Consider the following 14,584-nt stretch of genomic DNA (forward strand, 5'->3'; position numbering starts at 1 on the left):
GAGCCCCCTTGGGTTTCTGCATGTGTCTGGAGGCACCTAGATCATCCAAGCACCAAGTCATTCCTCCAACAAATCCCTTCCAAGATGACACAAATCAGCTTCTAGTCAACCAGAGTCAACCCTCTTCAAACCTACTCCAATCACAGATTTCGACCCTCTATCTCAGAAATTCAGACCTGCAGTAACTTCAGAATTTTGGCCTGCAATTTTAGTACTCCTACAGCAAAATAGAAACCATAATTCACACATGTGAGAGAGAGTTAGCCCGAAATCAAAATCTTCTTCCTTCGCTTTACTTTTCTCCTTTTATTGTCTCTTCGCTCTTATTTCATCCTCCTCTTATTGAAAATTGAACTTAAATGTGTGAGAGTGCCAAATGAGGTCGGAGTTCCTTCTATATATAGCCTTTCCAAGAGGTCGAATAGCCCTCTCTAGGCCGACTTGTCCTTGACTAGGGCCAACTTGTGCTTGGAGGATCATGGGACTTTCTAGACTCAAAATCATTAACTTTTACATGTTACAACTTGCCCAATAAGGTCTTATACAAAATATAATAACTCTCTTGACTTGAGAAAAATATTCTTTTGACATGACAAACCCTAGAAGCATGAAGAACATGCTTTACCTAGATGACCATCAAAATGGAGCATGAAACCCATGCTTGAAATAATATTTTTCTTTCTTCTTTTTCTTGTAACACAAGATATACATAATGATTTGAGTATATTGACAATTATGAAGACCAAAACTAGCTACATTTTCCAATAGCTCTAAGAGTATCAATATACTAGTTATCCATGAACCTGCCACGAATGAGTTTAGCTCAAATTGATGCTATTGCAAGAATTTTAACTATAGAAGTATGTTTCCTGAGTTAAGAGAACATTTGTTGCCATGATTACCAAGAAGAGAATCATTTATAGCAAGAATATGGTCTAACAATTTAGCACTAAAACAACAAGTTTGACAACATGGTATAAGATTGAAATTCCTAAAGATGAATCCCTAAATCAAGACCTACAATGTTGAATACAAGTAAAAGTGATGTGATTCATCTCCTGGAAAAACATGAGGATGTCTTGGACAAAGAAACTCTAGCTCATGCAAGATGTTGATGAACAAGGACGATGAGTTTATAGAAGGAAGTAAATGATTTCTGAAAGAAGGCAATGATCCAGAGGGAGCTAACAATCCCCTTCTGTCAGCAAAATATACGTATTGTATGTTTCTCTTCCTTGATTATTATTGTTTTCCTATTAGTTAACCTCTTGCCTTTTTTTATTTTTTTAACTAAGTTGTAATCATTCTTCCATGGTCTCCTAATGAGGATTATAGTGACATTGTGAAGGATGCCAAGGCTCTGGCAACAGATGGAAGAATTGGAAGAACGAAGCAAAGTATGTGGCAAGAGGAATATTTCTAGAGGGATTCATGTTTAAGAGGGAGAAATTGTACCGATATCTAGAAGGACTCCTAGATCAGAGGGAGCAGGCAAGCCAACAAGTTTAAAGGATGTCATTATACGAAGAATTGTGGAAATTCAGTAATGAATTTAATATGGATTTATAAGATCAATCATTTATTGGCATCTTAATACAAACAAGGATTCTCTTAGGAAGATGGAAATGACTATGTTATGACATTTTCTCTAGTCACAATTTTCTTATTGAGAAGCACAGTGGCTTCAAGATTGTTTGATTAGGTACAAAATGCACCTTGTACCACCATATATGGGACATGGTATAGAAAGGAGCCATGAAGCTCTAATTTATTCGAGAAAGTTAGTGTCAAAGCCTTTGTCCCGAGATGAAGGACAAGCTTGAGATGATTGAGATTGCTTCCCTTGAGGGAGAATTGTGTTGGGCATTGGATAATCCAACGCTCCTTGAGTGTTTCATGACATTTTCTTAACCGCCTTTTGAGGATCCATTAACTCTGGCGATGCATCCATTTACTAACACCTACAACTTTTGGTGTAATGGAAATCGTGATTCCAACAAGTGGTATCATAGCCAAAGGTATCGAGTTTGAAACACCCTCAACTCACATTGGGGGGAAGATTGTTGGGCAATGGATAATCTAGCACTCCTCGAGTGCTTCACGATATGTGCTAAACCAGCTATTGACTATTCGTTAACTCTAGCGATGCATCCATTTACTAACACCTGCAGGTTTTGGTATAAATCCAATCATGATTCCAACACATTGATGTTATAACATCAAGGGGCAAATAATTTCCTTAGGTCATGGGTTTTGACCAAGGGACAACCATGAGATATGGCTAGGGAGATTGGCCCAGTTAGCATCAAGGGATTTCAGTGCTCCCCCTCTCATTAGGTTCTCACCATATTGCCACGGGGTTTGGATAGTGGGTTGAGTGAGTACCTTATAGCATTGGGAAAATATTTTTACCATTCAATTACATGTGACGACATATGGGAATGGTAAATGGGCCCTGGTTTTGTTGAGAAACCAAGTGCTAGATAGATTAAAGATTGGTTCCTGTTTCTTAATAATTACTTGTTAATGTTAGTTTTCTTCTTATTAATTTTATGTTCTCTTCATCAAGCAATTATATAAAACTTCAAAGCATAAAGATCAAAAAGAGACAAAGAACACCAGAAATTAGGCTCCAAGCTAGGGAAAAACCCCATAAGGGGGAAAACCCAACAATCCTTCTCTTATAGAATCATATCAAAATGAGATATCCAAGACCCAATACTAAGACTACCACAAAGATACAAGTCAATCCTCTTCCAAGTCTTCTCCAATCAAGTCAAGGTCAACACAAGTCAATGCTGGTCAAAATCTATGAAATCTATTCAAACAATAGAAAATTTTTGTCCTGCAATAGAGGCTGAATTTCGACCCTGTAACAGCCTCAAAAAGCTGTAGAAAAATTCACACATGTGAGTAGAACTAGGGAAGAAAAAAATCGTCTTTTCTCTCTTTGTTAACTTTCTTCTCTCTCCTTTGACTTCAAGTGATTTATCTCCTTGTTTTTGCACCAAAATCGATGTAATGTGTTGAGTGAATGAATGATCTTCCAAGAGGTCGAATTGTATTGTATTTGTAGTTGTCTAAGAGGTTTGAGTGGCTACCACATAGGCTGACTTGGTCTTGTGTTGACTCATTTGACTCAAAAATAAAATTCTTTTGTTTTCTTTACAAAAGGTCCAAATGGGACTTGACTCAAATACATTTATTTTTATTCTTGATAAATTCATTTTGACTCAATTGACTCTATAAGCATGAAGAACATGCTTTTGATCAAATAAATAAATAATAATAATGAATATAATAATTATATCAATGATAAAAATTACATTTTATTACATTATGAAGACCGACACTAGTTACATTTTTCAACACTCCCTCTTAACTAGGGAGGTATTCATAATGCCACAACATGATACTCTCAAGTTGAAATATTGATGTAAGAAAGGATCTAGATTGATGAGCATGAATGATGATTTACATTATCATAGCCAACATTATCAAAATATCAAGGCCTAGGAAAATACACTGTATCTCTCCAGTAGATCAGAGCACAATGTTGGGAGGCATAAATGTTGACAACATTGCCTCTCGAGGCACATACCCCACCTGGGTGTTCCTAAGGTATGACCTTGTAGGAACATTTCCTAATTCAAGGAAAAGTACGTCCTCCAGACCATTCTTTACCAAGTCCATGTATCCAACTTAGGATATTAATCCTAGTTAACCATAATACATAACTCAAGAATGTACGTCCCTGATGCTTGTCCAATCCACCGTTCTCTGTACCAATGTTCATGTTGATAAATCTAGGGCATCAAGTATTAGGTGATTTCTTTGAGAGATAACTGCTTGTGAATGCCTTTTATCTTTTAGATTATATTATTCTCTTTATATTATTATTGTGTTTTTATTTCATCAAAGAGTTACCAATGCCTAAACAATAAAGAGACAAGAGACACAGAATGTAGGCTATTCTCTAGGGCCAAAACCTCTCCCACTTGAGAGGAAAACCCACACAAATTATTCTTCTTATAGAGACTTCAATTGATGAATACCAAGACCAAGACCCTTGACCTATTTTCCACTCCAAGACCAAGACACAAATCCTCCTTGATGAGATTCTTCCTGTAATGATCAAATCTCTGCTTCTTCCTCCTTCACAACTACTCTTCAGAATTTTGGTCCCTTGGTTCAATATTGTACTCCTTGGTTCTAGTTTAGAAACCCTTAGCACATGAGCTTGACCAACTTTGACCTTATATATTTTTTTCTCTAGAAGGAGACTTCTTCTTGACACTTCGGCTTTGTCTTTCACCCAAAATCCTCTCTCACTGTTACTGTAATACCTTAGCCTTCTTTCTACAATACACAGGTCTGCAATCTCGCATGTGTGGAGGTAAGTTGGCCCAAAAACAATCCCAAAACAACACTAGAGACCTCGTTGCTCCTTTCCTTCTTCCTCGCTAGTTATTAGGCTCCCTTGATGACCTTCACACTTCTTCCTAGCTTCAGATCTTGACCGAATTACTTCTTTGAAATTCTGCTATGAAATGGAATCCGAACAACCTTATTTATAGTTGTTTGCCCATGTATATAAGACGACATGAGATGATTGTGAGCCGACATGTCTATTTGAGAGATTATATTATTCTTTTGAAGCTGACTTGGAGAAGGTGAATTTGTCTTGGGCTTAGAGGGCCTTCTTATACTTTTTATGACTCATACAAAATTGTAAAGTACCCAAGAAGGGTCCTTCATACATGACATAGACTCAAATTGAATTTTATGACTATATGACAAATCCTAAAGGCTCACAATGGGAGCCATTACTAAAATAAAATTCCTTTCTCATGAAACCCATGAGACAAGCATTACAATAATAATTTTATTTTTCTTCTTTTCATCAATTACATAAAATGACAATTACACATGTCATTATGAAGATCGAACCTAGTTACACTTTTCAACACTCCCTCTTAACTAGGGAGGTATTCATAATGGTACTTGGTCATTATCAATCTCAAGAATTTCTTATAAGAAGAGTTAGATTGGTAACCCATTTGTATGACATCATATCAACCAACATTGTAACATAAAAAGGCTGTGACTAACAACTCTATCTCTCCACAATATTTGAACTCAATGCTGGCGAGACCAATGATGTATAGACACCCTCATCATTGTCTCTATCGAAATATACCCCACTCGGGTTCTCAGGGTGTGTTCCACCAAGACTATTCTTATCTTGGATTCCCAGTCATCAAAGAATATCAGTCCTCTACGACTACCCTTACCTTGGATTCCCTAACTCATCCTCAAAGAGCATCAGATGCCAGATGTTTACACAATCCTCCATTTTGTCTTCCAAAGTGAAGAAAAGAATGATGTGTCTATCTCTCCCTCTTAATTGGGGATGACATATCTATTCTAATAAAGGAATGTACTCCCCTCTGGTGGAGTCATAGCCACCCATCATTCATATTCTATCATGCAACAAACAATTTATTTTATTAATAACATTGTCCTCATTGTATACAATACATAGGTTCTACTCTTACCTATATGATTTGGCTCACCCACCATATGACATATATGTACATTTATATTATAAAATAGGGATGTTATACATATGTACAATATAGTTTGACGAATATAATTCGGAAATGGAACGACCTTATTCATACAATAAAGTGTGTTTTCATAATTCTTATAAACTAAGGAAATTAGTTTCAAAAGAAATGCATAATATTCCATACGTTGGATATCCTAGTCATCAAAAGACATATGTAGCACTAAAAAATCATTATTTTTTGCCAAGAATGAAAAATGATGTGGCTTATTATATAATTAGGTGCATGGAATTTCAAAGTAAAGGATAAGCATAGAATATGATGAGTTTGATATAATTGTTACCAATTCCATAGTGGAAATGGGATGTGGTAACTATTGATTCATCACTAAGTTGTCCAAGACAAGAAGGTAACATGATTCAATAGTAGTAGCAGTGAACAATTTAACCAAAGCTACCAACTTTATCCTAGTTACACTAGTTCATAAAAAAATGAATATAGCAAGTATATACTTGAATAAGATTGCAAGGTTGCACATGATACCTTTATTTCAAATAGAGATTTGAAGTTACCTCAATTTTTTGGAAAGGATTACTCAAGAGCTTTGGTCTAAATTTGAACTTAAATACAAAACCTATCATTCACAAATTGATGGACAAACAGAGAGAGTCAACCAAGTGATTGAAGACTTGAATACTTAATAACAGGCTGCCTCACAAATATAAAGTTACATTTTAAGTCTAAAAATTTTAGATTTACATTTTATTAATTATAAAATAATATTTTATTAATCAGATTTTTTTTTTTTTAATTTAAATTTTATAAAGTATAAATTAAAAAAATATATTTTATAAATTAAAGTTAAATTTATTTTTTTTGTGACTATAATTTTTCTGGTAAATTTTATATTGTGTTTTAAAGATGAGGTATATGAAAATTCAGAAAATTTTAGATTTTTTTGTTTACTAGAAAATTAGACCATAATCAAAAGTTTACTCTCTTTAGAGGGACATAAGATATTAGATTACTTAAAAAACCAAAATTAATCATACAAGAATTGAAATGTGGGTCTATACATATTTGAAGTTTTCAGAGTACCAGTTTGCTTTGAGGAGCCTTTATTTTTTGTTATGGACATTGGAGCCTCTGATATTCCATGAGAAGATTTTCATGTCGAGGATAAATTCAATGCAAGGAAGACATTCATGATCTCCTTAGTGTGTTTTGAGTTAACCAGCATACCCCCCAATTTGTCCAGGATTTATTGGTTGCCTTTCCTGCCTTTTTTTCTTTGCCTCCCTACAAGGTTTTACTAGATCCTTCAATGACTGGGATTGAACTCCAAGGGGTCTATGTTGGAGATCCCTGATCCCAATTTTAAGGTGGAATGGAAAATTTTAAAATATTCATGACCTAGCACTTTAACTTGATGTTCTAGAAGACAATGGATCTTTTCCCTTCCAGGCTTTAGTCAACTCCAGCAAATTGAGTGATTCTAGCTCCATATCCTCATTTTGGTTTAAGGATTGATCAGGGTCCTCTTACGGGGAATATTGGAGCATCGGCAAGGAAACAATAAAATAGGGGGCAACACAACTGAGGAGGGTGGTGATTGGGGTTATGCATGAAAATTTTAGGAGATGGCAAAGTCAGTGGGGTTCAGGAGAATCCAAGGGGGACAAAAGGTCAAAATAATTGATGGAAGAGGGTTTCTTCCTCGAGGGATTGGGTTGATGGGTATGGTTTTAGGGTTCTTACATTTTCCTCCAACTTTGTAAACCCTTATCATCTGGAGAGGAAGACGGATTAGGGTTGACATTTATAGCCAGTAGAGGAAAAGTACAATAAATATGACCATATTCATGGCATCTTCGACATCGAAAAGGAATGTGCTCATCATCCAGGTGTTGCTTCCAAAGCTCATCCTGATAATAAATATCAATGGATTTTGGAAGCAACTCAGAAATATTCATGTATACACAAATACAGGCATAAGAAATGTATCTGGATTCCTTAGTTGGTTCTGAAGCTTTGATGAAATGGCCGAGGGCATTGTTTATACTAGCTAGAGTTTCCTCATCCTAAAATTCCTGTGGTAGTGAATACATTCTAATCCAAACTGGTGTTGCAATAAAATACTCCTTATCAAACACAAATCACTATATCCAGAAGTAAAGATACATCCTTGTTGAGTTAAAAAAAAATGGTTCATTTCCAAATACTTGAGTTTTGTCTTTAATATTGGCAAATACTATGGTAAAGAAACCTTTGGTCCCCAATTCCATCTTAATATGACCTTGGGTGTTCATTAAGAAAGAGATTTTTATGAAGACCAAATACTGAGAAATTTCTTGATTAGTGCATGATCCCACATGTATTAGATATATTCCCCAATGCAGCTAGATATGACTTCAAATTTATGGTCTATTGTAGCTTTAGGAAGACAACTTCTTGGCCTTCATTTCCCTAATTAGTTGATTGATTGTTGGGGATTTTACTGATCCCCATCAGGGTTTTGTCCAAAAATCTTAGGGTTGGAAGCAGAAGTTGCTCAAAACTATCGAATCTTGCAACAATCCTTCTATAGGAAAGAGATCCACTCCCTCCACTAACATTCACTATAGGAAGAGTGACTGATCGCCACTAGAAATATAGCGACTGAAATATATTATTATCATTTTTTTTTATGTGGGCCAAACACCCGCGGGAGGATTTGAATCTTGAATCTCACAATTTACATAATACTTCATAACACGAAAATCACCAATTTAGCTGCTCTCTGTGAGCTATTATCAATTTATTAAAATTATTTTTCAAATTTAAATTATTTTATTATATTTTAAAATAGAATAATTTTTTATAAAGATTGAAAAAAAAAAGATTTTTGATCACACAGATTTCTAACTTGAAAAGACTATTCAAATAAATTTATTATATTTAATGATTTTTTTATGTATACATACCACATTGTCATTTATACACAAAATATGTAATTCACTATCAAAATTTGCCTCTAATAAGAATTAGGATAGCTAATTTTAGTATATATATTAAAAGATTTCAAAAACTTGTGAAAACATGTCACTAAGTGAGCAGGGTTGGAATTTGGATTCCCCTTTACCCGCCAAACAATTTTTTTTTTGATGTTTTTGATCTTGATACTTCCCATCAACGAACGTTTTGTTTAAAAATTTTCCTTCAAGAGTGATCCCTTGATAGTAAATCAACCCTTCACCATTAAAATTTTGATTAAAAAAATTCTCTTAAGTAACACAATTATGTTAAAGACTCCACATATTTATTATAATAAAAATAACAAAATAACCATAAAAAACAAATTACTTATTGAATTTTATTATTCGTTTATAACTACTAAAGATAACATATTTCTATTTTAAAATCTATTTTTTATATCAAAATTTCTGAATAACCAAATTAAAAGTTGTTGAAATGGAGCAACTCAATTGTTGAAATAGACATGACTTGGAAGCAACATTTGGGATAATAGATTTGGGACTTGTTGATCTGATTTAGAATATTAGTTTGCAGTTCTAAGATCTTCCTCAAATTATTAACAAAATGATTTCATTGTGCTTAAGGATTCATGAATTTTTGCAAGTGAAATGAAGAGTTTTTATGTTAATTTTATGAGAAATTTAACATAAATCAGAAATTGAACAACAACATAAACATATACAGAACATCATCAAAAACAAATTACAACAAGCACATGATAAAGGAGTTCACCCCTCTTGGGTTACATCTCCTTGGTCCATCTTCCAATGGTTTGGGCATCTCTATTATGATCAACAGTGTAAAAATCTGTGTTTACAATGCTCAAATGCTTCTGAAACCTGCTCCAATCAGTTCAGAATATCCAAAAATGGCTATCTAGCCTCTTTTTGCATCCAATTTGGTGAAAAATTGAAGAATTTATGACTTCCCCTAGTTTTCCCACCATTCGTTCCACAAATTCTCCACATTCGACAAGGACCCACATTTTCACTCCAAAAATCTGCTAATTGAGCAAGAATTTTGCTGCGCTGCGGGCCATAATCCATCGGCACCGACTTTCCATCACAAATCACAATCGGCGGAGTCCAACAGTGCGATTGCGATTCGGCAGACCCGACGAAACTCTTAACCGGAGCGTATAATTGTATCGCGGCCAGAATCCTTTCGCAATCGACGGAGCACCGGGGTCTAGTATACGTGGGGCTTTGAACCGTTTTGCGATTTGTGATTGCGATATCACATTGCAACCCAAACCTACCAGGGGCTGATTCTGTAACGCCGACCTGCTTACCTGTTGCGATGTGCGATATGCGATTATCGCATCACAACCCTGATCTTGCCGAGGGCCAATTTTGTAACACCTCCCTTCGCAAATGTGCGATTTGTGAAATGCGGGGATCAATGGTGGCCTGCCACTTGGTGCCTCCTCATTCGCTGAAGGACCTTACCACATCATCCAATCCTGCTAGGTGTCCAAGTCAACCCTGAAATTTGACTTGCTCTAACTTCTTCATATGAGCTCGGATTTGAGTGTCGTTTGCACCGTTGGAATCATAATGAAGAACTCTTTGATTTGAAGCTAATTTTATCAAGATTATGACACTTTGATCTTTTAGCCTAATTTTAAGCACCTGAGAACTCCTCCCCACTTGAAGTCTTTTAGACCCCAAAATATCACTTTCAATTGATGAGCAGGTGAGGGTACAATTCCATCACCTTTCCAATCTCAATCCATTGATCACTGAATTGGAATTTGTGATCTCCACGATTCTTGTCGTTCCTTTCTTTGTACTTGCCTTCAACCTTTTCAAGTTATTCTTGCACTGTTTGATGTACCATTTGGAGTCGTTCAATGAACTCTTTGGCCTTGTCCTTGTTACTATCAGTAGAAACATCCTTATTACCAATATGATACAATACATTATGATGCAAATAGTAAACAAATTCCTCCACTTGATTCCTTTGACTCAAGCTTGAATATACTTCTTGAAAGTATGCATTTTTCTAAACATAACTTTCATGTAAAACAAAATGATGCTTGAGGAAAATAGTTATACAAACTATAGGCCTATAAAGTACATCGACAAAATTGTCGCTTATACATTTCATATACCTTTTGATCGAGTGCAATAGTAGAATAAAACCCATCCAATGGAAGTGCCTTTATCGCTGCAACTTAAACACTTTATCATTGAAAATTTCTTAATGAAAAGAAACGGGATTACCACGTTGCAAAAAGACTGTGCCCATGGCATAGACACATACAACAACCTGAAACTTAAATGACTGTCTCAAGTTTGGAAAAGCAAGTACTGGAGCTGTACTAATCTTTTGTTTTAAAGCATCAAATGCCTCTCATTGTTTTCCTCCCCACTAGAAGACCTTTTGCACAACTTCCAACGAATGAAAATGAACTACAATAGAAGAAAAATTAACAAAACTTCTCCTCCAACATTGGGCTGCTCCAAAAAAACCTCTTATCGAAATGACTATCTTGAGCCTGCCTACGTAAATTACGAGCAGAGCAAAGGCATCTGCGGCTTCACGAGGATGTATGATTCCTTCACCTGTGTCTACAGGAATGGAGTCAATACCACCATAGACTGTTACGACTTCAATCTTGGAGAGGTCTAGCTTCAGCTCACCTTCTCCATGTCCCACGCAGACTGCCAAAAAGCCCTTGGGAACCTGAACATGCTTGGAAGAACCCATTTCACGGCTCAAGTACATCAAAGAAGTTTTATCCAACATATACTTTGACATCTTCATAAACAAATGTTCTTGACATACGACATCAAGTATTTTTTTCTCACACATGACATGTTCATAATGAAATTTTCTGAAAATGAAAATGTCATCCAAATAGACTATCCTGTCTAGAAATGGCTTCAACACATATTTCTTCATATGCGTAAAAGTAGTAGGAGCATGGAAAAGACCGAAAAGCATAACAAGCCATTCAAACAAACCTTGCCTGGTTTTGAATTTTGTCTTCCCTATATCTCCTTCAACAACTCTACTTTGATGAAAACCACTTCTTGAATCCCATTCAAGGAAATGCTTACCATTCTTCTCAGGCGCCAAAACAAGAGGTGCACCACACGGTAAAGGAGTAGGTCGAATGATCCTTTTATTCAACAATCCCTGGATTTGCATCTTAATTTCTACGCTTTCCATCACTGACATCCTGTACATGCCAATGTTAGGAAGAAGACAATTTTGCTACAACTGTAACTCATGTTGGATTCCCCTCTTGGGAAGTAATCCCTTTGATTCCTGAAACATTTCATCAGATTGGTTAACAGCATCAACCAAATCAGTTTTCAAATTCGAATTACAACCATCAAATGCTTCATAATCAATATCATTCTCGGGTTTGATCATGAGAAGCACAAGATTCTTGCTCAAATTCACCAGTCTTTTCATCTACCCTGCATTAACAATCGAAAGATTTGTTTTTTTTCTATGAGCTCTCACAATATATTCTACTCCATTTTTGAATATGTGATATTTGTTTTCATGTCGATGGAGAATTTCTTTTTTTTCATAAAGGTATGGACTTCCCAAAATGATGCCACAAATATCTAACGACACAACGTCAAGCTCCACTTCATCTCTGAAATTAGCAATGATGGCGAATCTCAGCTTACACTTTCTCGTAACCCGCAATTGGGCATTGTCACATACCCATTCAAGTGGATACGGTTTATGTTGTGGAACAATTTCCAGATTTAAACTATTAACAATGTTTTCTGAGATAAGATTGGCTTGAGAGCTGCTATCAAATAGCGTATCAATCTTGTTATGTTTCGATATCACCCTTATGTGAAACAGTTCTATTCTCCTCTTTTCATTTGGAGTTTCAATATGTGAGTTTGAAAAACTAGTGCTGGTAATGGATTCCTTTCCTTAAAACCCCATGGCTGTGATTTTTGTTTCATCACCCAATTCAAATCCCAAATCCTCTTATTGAGTGATTGGAATTGTCTTTTCTTTTCCCTTGTTGTTGTTTCTTTTTGGTCTCATTTCAAGATGAAGCTTCCAACAGTGAGCTTCATCATGACCCTCTCTGGAACAATGTTTACAAATTGTTTTCTATCATTCCTTTTTAATGGATGCAATTTTCTTTCCCTTAAAACCATTTTCTTTCTCTTTACCCTTAAATGACTTTTTACTACCTTCTTCTGAGACGTTTTTCCCTCTTGCCTCAAGATGAGTGGCTTGCACACACACATCATCTAGATTACGGGGATTAAACATTAAGATAGTATGCCTAAGGTAACTGTGTAAACCCACTATGTACTTCAGAAATGTGTCCTGTGATTTCAAATCTACACCTAACATCAAAGACCTTTTTCTGAATTCTTAGGTGTAATCTTGCACATTTTGACCTTTAAGCTGTCTAATGTGTTTCCAACTCATGAAGGATTTCTGCATATAAGATAGAGGGTAGAATTATCTTTTTACTGAAACAATGAAATCATTCCAAGAAATAGAGATCTTACTATGTTTTTTAATCTCCTCTTGGGTCTTTGATTCCCACCATACTAGTTCTGCACCCTCCATTCTTAAGGAAGCTAACTGAATCTTTATGTCAAACTATTGAAGGTTTTGAATCCTTCAATAGACCTCCAAGTGAAGAATCAAATTATCAATATTCTCTGCATTCACTTCACCATTATACATGGGCAACTTGAATTTAACATCAAGTTTTAAAAAAGGTGATTTACCAGTTCCTTTTGAAGAATGATGATGAGTATGAGTAAGGATTGTTTTAGTGGAAGAGGTTGAAGATGCTTGTGAAGAATAAGATGAAGAAGATGGTGGAGAGGGTGGAGGCTTGTCTCCATTTACATTACCTCCTTTTCTATTAACTCCTCCCGAAGAGCCTTTTCCGTTGGGAGGTTTGGAACTTTCTCCTTGCAACCTGGTATTCCTCTCTTCATAAAGGACCTTCACCATTTCTGTCATATCAAAGAAAGCCTTTCTGAAGGTCTTCTCATCTTCTGTCATGTTTGTAGGTTATCCTTCATGAGACATGATCTATGGAGTCTCAACTGCAACTTGAGGTTGAACTGGTGTTGGAGATTGTGTCAACCTTTCTCTTCTTCCCCTTGACCCAACTTCATGGCTTCCAACCAGCTTTCTTTCACCTCTTTTGATTTTTAACCTTGTAAGCATGACATAAACTTGCAAATAATTAAATCCTTATTTCACAAAGCAAACTTAGTGCTTTGATACCAAATTGATATGATTTAGAATATTAGTTTGCAGTGCTAAGATCTTCCTCATATTATTAACAAAATGCTTTCCTTGTGCTTAAGAATTCATGAATTTTTGCAAGTGAAATGAAGAGTTTTTATGTTAATTTTATGAGCAATTTAACATAAATCATAAAATGAACATCAGCATAAACATATATAGAACATAATCAAAAAACATTACAACAAGCACATGATAAAGGAGTTCACCCCTCCTGGGCTACGTCTCCTTGGTCCAGCTTCCAATGGCTTGGGCCTCTCTATTACTCTCAAAAGTGTAAAAAATTGTGTTTATAATGCTCAAACGCTTCTAAAACCTACTCCAATAAGTTCAGAATGTCCAAAAATGGCTATATAGCCTCTTTTTGCATCCAATTTCGTGAAAAACTGAAGAAGTTATGACTTCCCCTAGTTTTTCCACTATTCGTTCCATAAATTGCTCCACATCTGACATGAACCCACATTTTCGCTCCAAAAATCCGCTAACTGAGTGAGAATTTTTCCGTGCGACGAGCCATAATCCATCAGCACCGACTGTCCATTGCAAATCACAATCGGTGGAGTCTTGTAGTCTTATGGACTGTGAACCAGGCGAGCGATATGTGATTGCGATTCGACGGAGCCGACAGAACTCTTTACTGGAGCTTATAAATGTATTGCATTCAGGATCATGGAAAATTTTAGGGGCGAATTTTCACCCTTGGGCTAAATTAAGGGGTTTTATATTTTTATTGGGCG

At 35.7% G+C, this 14,584-nt stretch overlaps 1 protein-coding gene and 1 pseudogene across 1 annotated transcript in view; one reads left to right on the top strand and one right to left on the bottom strand.

The window, feature by feature from the left end:
- LOC149225636 (elongation factor 2-like) overlaps window positions 1–11,297 on the bottom strand; it is a 70,388-nt pseudogene extending 59,091 nt beyond the window's left edge.
- Window positions 1–14,584, top strand: part of LOC149225634 (delta(3,5)-Delta(2,4)-dienoyl-CoA isomerase, peroxisomal-like) — a 101,204-nt gene that overhangs the window by 74,600 nt on the left and 12,020 nt on the right. The window lies entirely within an intron of this gene.

The sequence above is a fragment of the Pinus tabuliformis genome, chromosome J (assembly GCF_031772625.1).
Source record: "Pinus tabuliformis cultivar Carrire ecotype Pingquan chromosome J, CPIR1, whole genome shotgun sequence".
Taxonomy (NCBI): Eukaryota; Viridiplantae; Streptophyta; class Pinopsida; order Pinales; family Pinaceae; genus Pinus; species Pinus tabuliformis.